This window comes from Diadema setosum, chromosome 6 (genome assembly GCF_964275005.1).
Source record: "Diadema setosum chromosome 6, eeDiaSeto1, whole genome shotgun sequence".
Taxonomy (NCBI): Eukaryota; Metazoa; Echinodermata; class Echinoidea; order Diadematoida; family Diadematidae; genus Diadema; species Diadema setosum.
Window position 1 is genome coordinate 20,707,542 of NC_092690.1, and position 16,647 is coordinate 20,724,188.

At 41.3% G+C, this 16,647-nt stretch overlaps 1 protein-coding gene across 1 annotated transcript in view; it reads right to left on the bottom strand.

Moving 5' to 3' along the window:
* Positions 1 to 16,647, bottom strand: part of LOC140229627 (ATP-binding cassette subfamily G member 4-like) — a 104,962-nt gene that overhangs the window by 75,393 nt on the left and 12,922 nt on the right. The window lies entirely within an intron of this gene.

Sequence of the window (16,647 nt, forward strand, 5' to 3'; positions counted from 1 at the left end):
AACCCGTTGAGGATGGACTGATTTTGCTACAACAAGCATTTCCCATAGACACTTGCTCAAGTATACTTGGGACTTATCCTCAACAGGATTATATTACCATCATGTGCCCCTCCCCCCCCCCCCCAAAAAAAAAAAAAAATGTGAATGCTGGCGAGGCCCATAAGTACAAAACGCGCCTCACATGCGTTCATACTGTTCTTCCAGGTACACTTTCCATGCATCACATGCATTTCCATTGTTCTTCCAGGCACACAATGTACAATTCTATGCTTGAATTGTACCTGAAAAGCCCAGTATATGGGTTAATGTCACACAAGTGGACGCAAACTTATGATGCGATCTTCAATCTTTCAACCTTTGACCATTCCTATTGTAGGGACTTATTTTGAACCATTTATTATCAGTGTTTCCCCCTTCTGTTATAACATGTACCACCCCTCTACTCACCAATACATCAACCCACACTACATACATATTCACATCCACATGCATCCACGCACCCCACCTATCACAGACACACCACATATCACATGACATTTTCCCGCTCTTTTCACTTCACATCCATTGGTCCCTGTAATACTGAAGACATGCCAAAATCACCCAAGCCTACACATCATTTACATATTATGAATATTTAGCTGTAACCTTTGTTTCCGTATTTGCATGTTTTGTTATGTTGATTCTGTATGTAATATGAATATTCATGTTATAACCTGGATTTTCATGTGAACTCATGCTAAATTACGAAGAATAAACTGGCTACAAGTGAGTTAGCCAGGGGACTCCTTCCAGGTACCACGTGTGTGCTGCTCTAGTCTGCTGTTGGTGTACGTGTGATGAGTGCTAGAGAGCTGAGAGAGAACCCGAGCCTTACAACTGGTGGCAGCGGTGTGTTTTTCTAGCGCTCTTTTCCCCAGAGAAACAGGCAGCGTTGACCAGCAGCCACTAATAGCCAAATTTGAGGCTATATTTTCACCCTTCTTCGATTTTTGGCATTTTACCGTGCTTCATGTGAATTTTGCTCAGCTTTGAAGGATTTTCATCGCACTTTGTTGGATGCAGTTCAGCACACCTATACTGAATTTATACTCCATCCTGCTGTGATTGAAATTCGCCCTTCATCGTGAATTACTTCACTTTTGCCAGGAGTTGGCAGAATTTTGAGCAAAGTGGTGATATTTCGGAAGTGTGTTTTCACTGTGAATTCTGGAAGGATCAATTCTACTCTGCTTGGAGTTCGCATGACTGTGTCTACACCGTGACTCTACAGCAGTTGAGAACACCCAGTATATACCTGAAGGCAAGTACCTCATCACTGCAACACATTGTGAGGATAGACACAAGAGTGAATTTTGATAGAGGTGAGCCATTCAGAGTTGTTTCCCCCCCTGGAATTTTAACCCTTTGTGTGCATGAGTTGGAAGACTGTACTACATTTTCTCGGCTGTATGAATGCTGGTTTCCCGCTTCTTGTTGCACTCTCCTAATACTTACCTTCTGGTACGAGACTTGTGATGAGGTTGAGTGGACATCCTTAAGTGCAGTAAGACTGAAAGCATTGGATACAGTACAGCTATTTTTGGTCTCCCTACTTCATTTGGCACACTTTTGATATGAGTACATTCAAACTTGATCTCCCCGAAGTCTTCACGGGAGAAGATGGAAAGAACTTTGGGCAATGGGTACGTAGACTTGAAGTCGCAGCTGAAGTCCTTCCCCAGTCAGAGAACAAACTTCATCTCCTGCTCCCAACTAGATTGGCAGGTGCAGCGTTCACTGTGTGGGAAAGTATCCCAAGCTCAGATCAGAAAGACTACAACCTAGTAAAGAAGAAATTGGCAGCAGTCTTTGGGAATACCAATTATCTCACAACATTCAAATCATGCATTGACGCACGCAAGAGACGGGGAAATGAATCCCTCGAAGTGTTTGCAGCCGCAATTACCACACTGGTAGAGGAAGCATTTCCAAACTATGATGCTGCAGGCAAAGAGGGTGAGAAGTTCAGACGATTTGTGGCAGGTATTGACAAGGCACTCCAAATTAAAATCCATGAAATGGGAGCGACAACATTTGAAAACGCACTTGACATCGCTGTACGGGTGGAAAGAGCAAGTAGCATTGGCAAGACAGCATTGCAGCCAGACCAAGTAGTCGCATCCACATCTGAGAAAGAGGATCACATGTTGCTAAAGCTTGAGAGAGTTTTACAGCGTTTGGATGAAGTTGAACTCAAGCTGGAAACACTGCAACTGAAATCCAGCCTTCATCGTTCTGGAAGTCCTCACCAGCAACCAACCATGCCACACACTTTTGAACGACATTCCAGACCGAGACACAGATATCCCAATGACCAGTGGTACCAGTCAGCTCGGTCATCCAGCCCACAAAGATCACCCGGCCCAGGACAAGTACATCAAAGTCATTTCAGGTCACCAACCTCGCATTACCACTCACACCATCATCGTTATCGGTCTCCAAGTCCCCCTCCATCTCACCACAGACGACAAGATTTCAACGAACATTGGAGTCCACAACCCAGGTCAAGCCCATCTAGACACAGATCTGATGGGAACAGAAGATCATCGAGCCCCGACAGATACCAATCACAGAGTTCATACTGGGAACAGTACTCCAGGGCACCACACTGGCAGTCATCACAGGGTGATAGACATCGGCAAGACAGAACAGAGCCTCGGTATCCTCGCATGAACCACAGTCCTTCACGAAGAGTACACTTCGATGACCAGGGAAACGATTGGTAGTTGGTGATGAGGGTCAGTCATCAACTACGTCAACACAGAACAAACAGACCCAAACCCAAAATCCAGCATGCCAGCCATCCGCTATGTCTGTAGATGACACACGAGGCAGACGTCATCCTTCATCTCCTCCTCCGTACATCCCAGCGATTGTGGATAACACATACACTTTGGCTTTTCTTGATACTGGTGCCCATATATCACTGATAAGTTCAGACTTCTACTACTCAATTCCAGAGAGACAACGAAGTCCATTGCAGAAGGCCGCAACCTCAGTGTCATCAGTCACAGGCGAAGCCATCGACACCATTGGCATAATTTCACCGACTGTACATCTTGGAAACAGAGCCATCAAACATCTGTTCTTTATTGCAAGGAACATTACTCACCCCTGCATTCTTGGATGGGATTTCATGTCAAAACATAATGCCTGCATATCCACCCTTACCTCAACATTCTCCATGCCAGATGTGAGTATTCCACTCGTCGATCGCCATCAACACCAAACTCCATTGACGTGCAATGTTTCGCTTATCGGGAAGGCAGTCCTCCCTGGAATGAGTGAGACTCATGTTCATGGCCGACTAGTACCATCACAGCCTGACATCATCCCAGGAGACTACGATGGAATCTTTGAGCCCTCCATCCATGAGCATCTTTCCATAGCAGGTGCGCGGTCCTTATCTCGACCACAAGACGGTGTCATCCTGATCAGAGTGATAAACCCAACACCAGATGTGGTAGAGATACCAGTTAAGACCAACCTTGGGCAATTCCATTCGATCACAGGAGAGGAAGGAGAGGAGTACGAAGTCGTAAATGATGTAGTTGCAGTCACACAACCGAACTCTACTTTCCAAGCTTCATCAATGCTCACCAAATCAGACCTGACCAAGGCGGAATACGAAAAGGCTGAATGTCTACTTAACTCATGCTCAGACGTTTTCAGCACCTCGGCAGATGATATTGGACAGACAGACTTGACATACCACACTATCACAACCTCAACCAACAACCCAGTGCGGCAAAGAGCATACCGAACTTCACCCACCATGAGACTTGAAATTCAACGTCAAGTTGATGATCTGCTCAGACGAGGCATAATCGAGGAAAGTTTCAGCCCATGGGCAAGCCCCATCGTGATGGTGAAGAAAAAGGACAACACCTTCAGATTCTGTGTGGACTACAGAGCACTGAACGCAGTCACTGTGCGAGATTCTCATCCAATCCCTCGCCAAGACGACTCTATCGATGCCTTGTCCTCATCGTCCTACTTCAGCGTCATCGACCTCTCATCTGGATACTGGCAGGTCCAACTACACCCTGACAGTAAGGAAAAGACAGCTTTCACCACGGGCACTGGCTTATATCACTTCAACGTAATGCCTTTCGGACTTGTAAATGCACCAATGACCTTTCAACGCCTGATGGAACGTGTCCTCCATGGATTACATTGGTCTACATGCTTGGTGTATCTGGATGATTGTATCATTCTTGGCAGAAACTTTGAGGAACATCTTGTGAACCTCAGCGAAGTTCTCCAACGGTTCAGAGAGGCAGGACTCAAGCTAAAACCGGCAAAGTGTCAGCTCTTCAAAAAGGAAGTGACATACCTGGGTCATGTGATCAGCCAGACAGGAGTTCTACCCGATCCAGCCAACACCAAGAAAGTGTCAACATGGCCTCGACCAACAAATCCGACTCAAGTAAGATCATTTCTTGGACTTGCATCATTCTATCGTAGATTCATCTCTGGTTTTGCTCAGGTGTCATCCCCTCTCACAGATCTCACCCACAAAGGAAGGCAGTTCATCTGGACAGATGAGTGTGAAGATGCCTTTAACCACCTAAAACTGGCCCTCACAAGTCCACCACTTCTTGCATACCCCGACTTTGGCGAAAAGTTCATTTTAGCCACCGATGCTTCCCAAGACGCAGTCGGAGCCGTCCTTTCTCAGATGCAGGAGGGAAAGGATCGAGTAGTTGCCTACTACAGCCAGAAGCTGACAGAGACACAACGAAAATGGTCTACCTATGACAGGGAACTCTGGGCAATTGTGTCAGCAATTCGTCATTTCAGACATTACCTCAGAGGCCAGGACTTTACCATCATCACAGACCATCGACCCCTCTTGAGCTACAACAAGGTCCCAATCCAGGACGACTCATCTGGGCGCAGAGCGAGATGGATAGTTGAGCTGAATGCCTACAAGTTCACCATTACACATCAGAAAGGCACTGCACATCAAAATGCAGATGCCATGTCACGCCTACCAGAGCACTCTCCACAGGCCATCAGTATGGTAAACACACGGTCCTCCACACGAAAGTCATCCACACATCCGCCAGACCAACACGAGACTCAACCACAGGCAAGTCAAATGACATCCAGTACAGGGCCAGAGAACTTCATCCTCGACAACCACGATGCTGACTTGAAATACCAACAACAACATGACCGGGATATTCAGAGAATAATCATGTATATCAATGACGGACATCATCCAACGGTGAGAGAAGTTCGTCGACAGACCCCTCGTTTACGGCGTCTCATGTGGCAATTTCCACGTCTCGTCTTAGAGAATGACATCTTGTATCGAAGACGGCAAAACAATTCAGGGTCAACTACACTACAGGCAGTTATACCAGAGTCTCTAGTCCCTCAAGTCTTGGAAGAGATCCATGGCAATCCATCCTCGGGACACTTTGGCACCCAACGCACGCTACATCGGGCAGAATCAACATGCTACTGGCCATTCATGCACAGAGACATAAGCAACCACTGCAAAGCATGCATCGCCTGCGAGTCAATCCGACAACCAAATCCCAAACACAAAGCCCCACTCCAGAACATCAAGACTGATCACCCCCTTCAGATGGTCTTTGCCGACATTGCCGAACTCCCAACTTCACGAAATGGTTACCGCTACATACTGGTTGTCGTCGACCACTTCAGCAAGTACACCAACATCTACCCCATGCGAGACCAAACAGCCCAGACAGTAGCCAAAATCCTGTTTGAAGAGTATGTCAAAGAGCATGGAGTTCCTGAATCTCTTCACACAGACCAAGGAAGGCAGTTTGAAGCCAGAGTAGTTCAGGATCTCTGCCAAAAGCTTGGTATTCGGAAGTCACGGTCCTCACCATATCACCCCCAAGGAGCTGGCATTGTTGAAAGAGCGAACCGAGTGATAAAAGATCAACTTGCAAAGTACATAGCAGGCCAAGGAGGAGACTGGGACAAGCACATACATCAACTCCAACTAGCATACAACACCAGTGTCCATGCCAGTACTGGTTTAACGCCATACTTCATCATGCACGGGCGTGAAGCAAGAACCCCAGCCACTACCACATGCCCAGTTATGACTCAACCATACGATTCACAGCACGAGTATGTCACCGACATATGTTCGCGACTGAAAAAGGCCTTTCAGTATGCCCAGCAGAATGCAGACAAAGCCCAACACCGTCAGAAAAGAGACTACGACACATCTACCAGAACCATCAGGTATGCACCAGGAGATCTCGTTTGGCTACACGATCCTGTTAATGCAAGGCATAAACTAGAGCCAAACTGGAAAGGACCATACAGCATCATCGCAGCATCACCAGACAGCTTGGACTACAAGATAGTCGACATCCACAACCAAAATTGGAAGAAATTGGTTCATCACAACAGACTCAAACTGTTTCGATCCAGAGCCTTTCTACAGAGTAAAGGATCACCAGTGTCACATCCTCCTTCAGGTGACCAGAGTAAGCAACAAAATAGCACCCCAGCCTCATCACCACCTGTAAGTGAAGAGAGGAGACCCACAATTTCCTCTCCACCATATACTTCACTTCCTGCTTCGATAGAGGTACCATGGTCAGCCATCACCCCAACTCCAGCTAACCAGTTCCAGCCCCGAGATGATCAGCAGATTCCAGGTCAACGCCAGGTTCACCCACCCGACCAGTTCCAGCCCCGAGATGATCAGCAGACGGCAGGTCAACACCAGGGTCCCCCCGGCAGAGACGAGACTGACCAACAGCCTAGGTCAGACTCGGCTCCACGACATCAACGCCATGACCAATCCATTCATCACCAGGCGGCAGACGATTCTGACCATTCGTCACGGTCAGAAGAGTCTAACACACAGCCACCAATCCAACCGGTTCGACTTCGAGCTGAGCCAGACGATGCTGAACGACCACGCCAGCAGGCCAGGGGGCAGCAGACGCACCACCAGCCCATCCAGCACCTCAGACCAGGCCAGATCAACCTACCTGAGGGACGAGTACATCGCCACCAGCACATCCAGCACCCCAGACCCAGCCAGATCAACCTCCCTGAGGGACGAGCACATCCCCTTGCCCACTGCAACCAGGGACCACAACCTCCCCGGGAAAGCTCCACCGGCCTGGAGGTCGACGATCACCAAGGCAACATCCCACCACAACCACCCCGGGAAAGCTCCACCGGCCCGGACATCGACGACCACCAAGGCAACATCGGGCAATCCACACCGCAGCAACGGGTATCTGGTGAAACAGCGCACCAACCAACCGCAGCCCGAGCACAGGGAGAAACCAGGGAAAGACAGGTTACCCAGACTCGTTATGGTAGACAGATTAATAGGCCGCAAAGATTTCGAGATTATGAAATGTGAGATGTTTGGATTTATCAGAAGGATTGGTTAGATTTTGCCAAAAGTGTAATTACTGTGATAATATGAAGTTTGAAGAAAAAAAAGGTAGAAAATAGGAACATTAAGGTGCATTAGTTTGTTTATGTTAAAGTTGTTAGCAGTTAGTTTTTGAAGGCAGTAAGTGATTAATGGTGTTTGAAAAGCACTATTAAAGTGAGAAGAGTATTAATTGTATTTTGGGTGTATATAGAGAGATGAACCAAAACTATTGATTTTATTTTTGGTTTTGAAATTTATATAAGTATGAGAAACGCCACAGGAAGGTAACTGGTGTAACATAGATGGAAAAAAAAATAAACAAATTAAAATTAGAGTAAATGATAGTATATGAATTGATAGTGTTTGTATAGCACAGTGTTTGTATAGTGCATAACACAAGGTGATATTATTTTGATGTGTTTATATGATGAAAGAAGTATGGAAAAATGGGTACGGAAAAGAGAATTGATTAGTTATGAGAGGTAATTTAATACATATGTGTGTAATTTAGTAAAAGTGGATTAAGTAGTGTTGTTAACAGAAACAGAATATTGGTTGTGAACAGAAATGGAATATACTGTTGTGAACAGAAATGGAATATACTGTTAACAGAATATAGTCGTTAGGAAGGAATATATGTTACTGTATATTTTGATTAGGATAGAAAGAAGGAAGATTAGAAGGAAGTGATGAATTTGGTTAGGGTAGGAGATAGACTGAGAAAGTGTATTTATACGGGAAAAGTGATGTTTCGTGTTATAGTATATATTGTATGTAGATTGGTGATTTTGGAAGGAGGATAGAAGATGAGTAAGCGCAGTGGATAAAGTTGATTTTAGAAGAAATAATAGTAGTTCGAGATGATGGAAGGAGTATATAAAGAAGAAGGAATTGCGTTTTTGATGTGATCAGTGTGATCAGTTTGACAAAATAGGATATATGTTTGATTTCATTTTTTTTGGAAAAAAAAAAAAGGTATAAGAAAATGAGGACATTTTATTTTGTAAGAGGAAGACTGATTTGTAGGGACTTATTTTGAACCATTTATTATCAGTGTTTCCCCCTTCTGTTATAACATGTACCACCCCTCTACTCACCAATACATCAACCCACACTACATACATATTCACATCCACATGCATCCACGCACCCCACCTATCACAGACACACCACATATCACATGACATTTTCCCGCTCTTTTCACTTCACATCCATTGGTCCCTGTAATACTGAAAACATGCCAAAATCACCCAAGCCTACACATCATTTACATATTATGAATATTTAGCTGTAACCTTTGTTTCCGTATTTGCATGTTTTGTTATGTTGATTCTGTATGTAATATGAATATTCATGTTATAACCTGGATTTTCATGTGAACTCATGCTAAATTACGAAGAATAAACTGGCTACAAGTGAGTTAGCCAGGGGACTCCTTCCAGGTACCACGTGTGTGCTGCTCTAGTCTGCTGTTGGTGTACGTGTGATGAGTGCTAGAGAGCTGAGAGAGAACCCGAGCCTTACACTATTTTGTCTTTGACCCATCCTTTTTATCAATCACCCTACAATGTATCCACAGTGTCAAGGTCATCTTCAGGACACCTTGGCTGATTACATAACATTACATCAGATGGTTAGCTGTCAGAGTTACTGCACAGGTAGTCAGCGAAGAAGATTATTTTATCTCCTGTTTCCCAAGAAGTGCGTGTAATCTACGCAACAGCAGGCCTATAATTACTCCACAAGCCAGGTCATGTCAACAAATTAATGGGGTTATCGGAGGGACACAGGCTGATTGTGACACCCATGAGAACAAGAGCAAACAAAATGTCAGTAAGTCAAGGCATATTCATTCATTCTAGTCTCTCGGCTTGTCTTAGTCAGCTGTTCAGTCGATTTTTGAGGATGACATCTTGTATTGGTTGGTAGAATTGCTTATCCCAATTAACCCATTATGAGGATGGTTTGAGTTTGCTATACAACACAACATTTCCTATCGACACCTGCCCGAGTATACTCGGGATTCATCTTCAATGGGTTTAAAGGTAAAAGAAAGGAGAACAGCCAAATTTTTGTTGTTGTTGCTGTTGTTCATTTGTTTTTCTATGATTATTTGCTTCCTTGTCTTGGAATCTAAACTGTCAGCTGTGACTCAAATTTCAAATGAAACAAATTTCACCATGAAAGTAAGAACCAGTCCCCATTTTATAAAGCTAATGTCGTGCAATATACTCAGTTTGCACATGGAGCTACAACTGGTTGTAGCTCTCCATGGTTTGCATATAACTTCACTTGGCATATGGGGGATATATTGCAATACATATCAATTGACTAATTACACTTTTTCACTTGGTATGTAACATTACATGTCAAAATTAGCTGTTCCTTTTTCTTTAAAGGTAGGGAATCCCATTTGCATGCCTCAAATGAAGAGTTGTATAAATGCAGTGGTATGATGAAGAGAGTATCATTTCAGAATCTCCCATAAAGTATTGAAAGTGGAAGGTAACATTTAGTACATTTTTTTGACCGTTAGATTTTGAATTGAATTTTTTTCGGGGCTCACCGTAAATTCCAGTACATTACTAGGCTACCTTTGCAGACCCATGCACTGCATTTGTGTCCATCATGTATATTTTGTGAAGGAAGTTCATCAAAACTTACAAACATTTCTATATACATTCTTGCCACGCACTCTAACGTTATTACATCAGCTCTTCGTCGGTTGAGAATGATAAGGGCGTTAAGTGATCACAAAACCCATAGTGTTCGAGACGACTTAAAGCCCTTCTCATTCTCAACAGACGTCTTATACTTTTAGATTTGTGTTTATAGACAAAAAATACAGAAGACTGCAACAAAAAGGCTTTTGTGGCTGACACACAGAACTACTGAGTAGTTGAGTTTTGTGCATTATTCAATTGTAGATAACTGTTGACTTCCAAATTTCTCAGCAGTGGCCTAAACAAGTCCCCTGAGGTTCATATTTAATGTTTTGCTGCATTTTGGGAGGTCTGTAAAAGGTATCCCCTACCTTTAAGGAACTGCATCCTTCAGCGGGTGGTGGCTGCTTTTAAAAAAAAAAGAAAAAAAAAAGATGGAAGTGAATGTGAATGTGAATGTGATTCTTGTCTCCTGCTCTTTATCAAGATGTTGTATAAAATGTGCATTAAGTGTGTGCCAGTGAGTGCTTTCGTGCTAAGTGGTGTTAGTCTTGTTCACAGGAGTAGGCAAGGAAATATTTAGATATATTATATTGCATTTATCTACTCGTAGAAAGGCAATCATGGTCTCAAACGCATATCAAAACACCCTTTGCATGGCATTTCAAATCGACGTTTCTCAAGGCATTTGAAATCACAGTTGGGTTTATCTATTGCCCCCAAATGAATCAAACACATAATTTATATCATGATTCTGCTTCAGAAATTTTTTAGATTTAATTGCACCCAAGGTCACAGGCAGTCTCCTGCAAGATCATGGAGACTTGTTACTTATTCCTTATGACAAAAGTTGGACCAAAATGAATGCTAAATTTTAGTAACTACTGTAGCAAAACTGGACATCAGATATTACAACATTTCAATGGAGAAAAAGTAGTTAATATGGGTATTCAAAGGAAAAAAAAATGATTCCTTCATACATTATTTTGAATACACACATATACATATGGATATAATTCTTTTCATGAATACGCATCCACTAACTTTTTTTTTTCATTTTACATGGCCTTCAATCTAATATAACACAGTATTATTAATGTCACTCATATTGTCACAGTGCCCAACAAACTTTAATTTCCGTTGGATCATGATCAGAATGAGGTTACCACTCACTTTTCTCCTTTTTTTTTCTGTGAATTTATCTCTTTTGGGAAAAGAGAACGGGGGAGTGGAAGATGAAATATGTATGGCTGCCCAGGTGTGTGGCTGACTGGAGGCACTGATGAAGCCATACATCATAGATGGATGCCCTGCTGTCTAGAGCCTGTTTCTTTGCCATCTCAAGGTGGTGGTATCTTCCATCTCTGAGATTGCCTCCAACTGGTTCTCAGACTCATTTTAACTTTGTAAGGTTTCTATAGAGCCATAATTTAACTCATAAGTAAGTATCAGACAAAAAAAAAAATCTACAAAGTTTTACTTCATTTCTGATCAGCCCAAAGGTAAGGTTTAAGGAAGGAGTCTCTCTTTTTTTTTTTTGAGACAAAGATTCAACTTAGAATCAGAAGACTAGAATAAAACAAATGTGTATATCTTAAACCTAAATATTATGCATCTTTGCTTCATAACAAACCTATCATACTGTGATTATGAATGCCACATTTTGATATATAGAATACAAATAATTTTAGGATATGTCTTGTACATTTATATTTTTGTTGAAAATGAAAATATGATAAATGAGATTAACTCAAATAAACATAACAAAATTTTTAGTCACTTTACGCATATTACCTTGCACTCATTTTTGTCATTATAGTGACTGTCTACATTATAGCTAAATTTCCTTTTTCGACCTAAACCCTCCTTAGATTCTTGCGACATGAAGCTGGCTTTGATAATATTATAAATACTCCCCCCCCAACAAAAAACAAAACAAAAACAAGACAAAAAACAAAACAAAACAAAAATACAACTTTTTGGTACATCAGACTTCCACATGATTTTTTTTTTTTGCAAGCATAACAACAATGGTAACAAACTTGCAACATTGAGAAACTTTGAAGAAAATTAGGGTTAATCATTACCCCTAAAGCACATGGGTTTATCTTTAGATACTCCAGATGCCCTGAACAACATCATCCTCATTCTGTTATCTGGGCAGATAGCTGGTATTTTTTTCTCTAGCACTCATGGGAACTCATCTCTCTTTAAAGTCTCCTACCAGTAAATGTTTTCTCCTACAAACATACTGTTAAGCAAGATATTTTTGCAGCATTAAATTTTTGCGAATTAGAGCCGACGACGGCCTTTCACATGGCATGAAATTTTTGTGAATTGCTGCTGGCATTAGTGTGGACAAGAACGTTCCCGTGCATTTTGATTTTAGGGAATTTGGCAACAGCCATGATTTGAAAAATTAAAATGGATGGGAACATTCCTCGTTTTACAGTATGTCATTCAGTCTCCTTTTTTAGCGTGATGTCTTTTTAACTGGCATTGTGGAAGGCCCGATAATATAGAGAAAACTTTCCTGACATAACATGACAGCTGATTCTTATACTTGCCAAAGGTCAGCCAGAGTTGACGAACAACATTCCAAAGGTACATGACATCTGTAACAATGAGTAACACGACATTTCCTTTCACGAAAGGTTGCACTGCAGTATATAAAGGTACAAATTTGTGCAACAATTTATCATGGGTGCGCATTCATCAGACTGTGGGTTATTATTTCCCTATGAGAGCTGTAGTGTAAACTAAAAGCATATGTTATATAATGTAGCTTGATAGATACATCATTTTTTTTTTTGACCAGCTAACATAAGTGGGAAGTTTACATTTTATGCCACAGGTCACCTCCTGATGGTAGAAATGGCAAGGTAAACTCAATTTCTTCATATTTTCTTCAAATGTCCCCACCCCCCCCCCCCAAAAAAAAAGCAACAACAACAACACACAACAAGATTGAACATTGTATATGTATCATCATATCTCACCTCAAACATGTCCAAAATGAAATGTTAGTGTTTACATTCTCCACACAATCAAAACTGATTATTTTTTTTTTTGAAAGTGGCATAATAAGCCCACCCAGAAGATTGATTTGTTGTCAAATGTTGATTTCCTAAGTTTGGTAATACATTTTCCACACTCCAATTGTCCTGATGTCTTCAATAAAAGTGTCATATAATGATAACAAATGAAATAGATTTATAAAAAATAAAAATACCACAGAGGCAGTATACATGCAGTTTTGAACAAACAAGGATTCAAAATGTAGATGCAGTGAAGCATGTGGAGATCAAGCACTCACACAAAATAGGTCATTTCAAAACACATGCTTAAAAAAAAATCAAACAAACAAACACAAAGTTTCATATGATACAATAACACATTAAGATTGTAACAAATTGGACAAGGAGGCACTTAGGATGACAAAGTTTTGATCTTTTCAAACAGACATATTAAGTTTTCAGATTCTTCAACAAAGATCAACTTGTACAACCTTTTTTTTTTCTCTCTCTCAGCTTTACAGCTCCCAACTTAATTACATCAACGGGAACTTAATTGCATCAACGAGGAGACAGGTCACAAACTTTGTCACAGGTTGACACACTTTACTGTGTGCCTAATGATACAAACACAATTAACTTGGCATGACTAAGAAAAAAAAATAAAAAAAAGTGTTTGTAAGTCTATAACCAAGACTACAGATGGAAAGTCATGCACTATTCATAATGATGCAGACGACACTATCCAAGATACTTGAAACTGCATCTATTATGCACACTTAGAAGTCACATATACCCACACTAATAACACATGCCCAGATACATTTAAAATGCACACACACACACACACACACATACACGCACATTACATATTCTAAGACAAAAGAAAAAATATGGAGTACACCCCAGTGGCTATAAAAACTGCTGCAAAGAAGGCTTCAGCACTATAGTTGCCTGTGTTTACGTTCTTTTTTGTTCATAATGCATAATAAGTCATCTATCATGCCCCCAAAATTTGGCCAGGTCTGCAAAAAGTGTTGACTCCCCCCTTATCCTCATTACTGGATGCTTCTATTGCAGTTAATGCCTGCTATATATCCACCCTACCCATAGTGTGCATTGCTTTAGGAGAGGAATATATATAATGCCAGACAAGATATGAATAGATAAGCATCTCTACTGCAAGCTCACAATAGGTCTCCCTGCTCCATCCTCTTGCGGCATATATTAGTACATAAATGGATCATCAAGCAGAGTGAAGTAGCAGGGAGTTATTGTCTTCATATGCGATCTGGGCACAAGGGATCATTAGTTGTTTGCCCCCTCTGTTGCAATACACACAATATATGGAGTAAACAGAAGGAATAAACTTGCCTGGAAATGTGTGTACAAGAATAAATGTTGTTGTTTTTTTTTTCTCTCTCTCTTCTCTTTTGCTGCCCGAAGTTGGTAACCTTGCCATTGCCCTAATATCTTCTGCATTTATAGCCCCTCTAACATTCTCATCATCAAGTTATGATCCTGCATTAATCATCATAACTGCCATGACAACCAGCATTTTCTTCAATTGTCAACATTATCTATTTCATCATCATTATCATCAGCATCATATGACTACTCATCATTATCACCATCATCACCATCATCATCATCATCACCATCATCATCATCATCACCATCATCACCATCATCACCATCATCACCATCATCACCATCATCACCATCATCACCATCACCATCATCACCATCATCACCATCATTACCATCATCACCATCATCACCATCATCACCATCATCACTATCATCATCATCACACCCATACCAATTTCATCTTGTAATAGCACTGTAAGACCAACTTCTCTAACAGGATTCATTTCCTCCATCTTCTATAATCATAAGCATCATCAATATCATTATCATCATATCACTACCATCATCATCATCAGTAGCTGGGCCCTCTGGTAGAGCAGTGGCACCACTGCAGATACCACTCTGAATAAAGAAGACCATTATTATCAACATCATCACTAGCACTGTCATTACATCATCATCACTGTTATCATCCTCAATATCATCATTACATCAATACCACCATTTTCTACCATTTTCAAGTGTCTATAACATAATTTGCATCGTCAACATCATCATCACTACCATGATCGTCATTATCATAATCAGTATCATTATTGCCATCATCATTGGAGCATCAATCTCCTAATTGCATCAAAATACTGACCTAACTGCTACACAAAGAACCAATGCCTTCATCACTTGTCGCCATGACAACCTTTACCTTCATACACCTGTACTGGATCACAGCTTATCTAAAAAAAAAAAAAAAAAAAGCACTGCAAAATGAAAAATAAAAATATACTGGATGGCACAGTTTGTTCACTCCCCCCCCCCCCCCCACCACCACCACCATCTCTGCCAAAGAAAAAGTACAGTGCACCCACCTGTAAAATGTAGACTTAATCATCGTAAACATGCCATCCTCCACAAATGAGGTCATGATTCATGACAGCAGGGGCATTTGTGCCCCCCCCCCCCCCACACACTATCTGGTAGATTGGCTCTCAGAAGAGAATGCCATAATTTATCCAACAAATCCCATCCCTGCTATCTTTACAATGGATTCTTTCCAAGTCGGGGAAAGCAGCCTCAGAATTGTGCTTTGTGATGATTTCATTGTGTTTATCTTATTCATTTCATTTTCTATGACTGCCCATGTCTGGAAAAAAAAAAAGATGTGTCCTTCCATCATGAGAAAGAAAAAGATGAGTAAGTGAAGGGGGCTGGGAGAGTAAAAAGTTTTAGGATAAAGGGAAATTTGGCTCAAACATGTCATGTGGATTTGGTGAATGCAGAAATATGAGAAAAACACATCGGTGAAGTTCTATTTGAAAGTGATAAATTGCCAAAATTTTGGTTAAATGCACATACTGTCATGACCGAGTAAGAAGGCTACAACAGTCTGCGATGCCAGAAGAAGGAACGATACGAAGAAAATGCAAAGTTCTTTTAAAAATTCATACTTTCTTAATTGCATTTTCTTTCAATAATGAAAAGTAAATATATTTCTTCAACTTATTATGGACATTTGCTACGGGTAATATTCCCCCTGCCTTTTGAAGGAGGTATGACGTGGCTGATTTCATTATGCTAGAGAACTGACGCTACATATTTTTGTAGGCTTCTTCATCCCAGTGTGATGGCACATCACTATGGTCTTTTAAGACCACAACTTTAACAATTCATAACTTCTGAGCAGATCGTCCCATTTTCCTTGCGGAAGTTACGTTGGAAGATCCATCCATCACAAAATATTGGGACTTTCACAGTTATATCAACCATTTAGCATCTGAAGATTCTGTGCATAATGTCTTATGGTTCCCTGAAAGGTTTAATTTAGACAACTTTCTAAGTAATGTAACAAAGCTCACTGCAAGTTTATTTTTGTCTATACTATAAGTAACGTTTATAATATGAAAGCCTATAAAGACTTTAGGAAAGAGAATGGTGTGTCACAGAAATA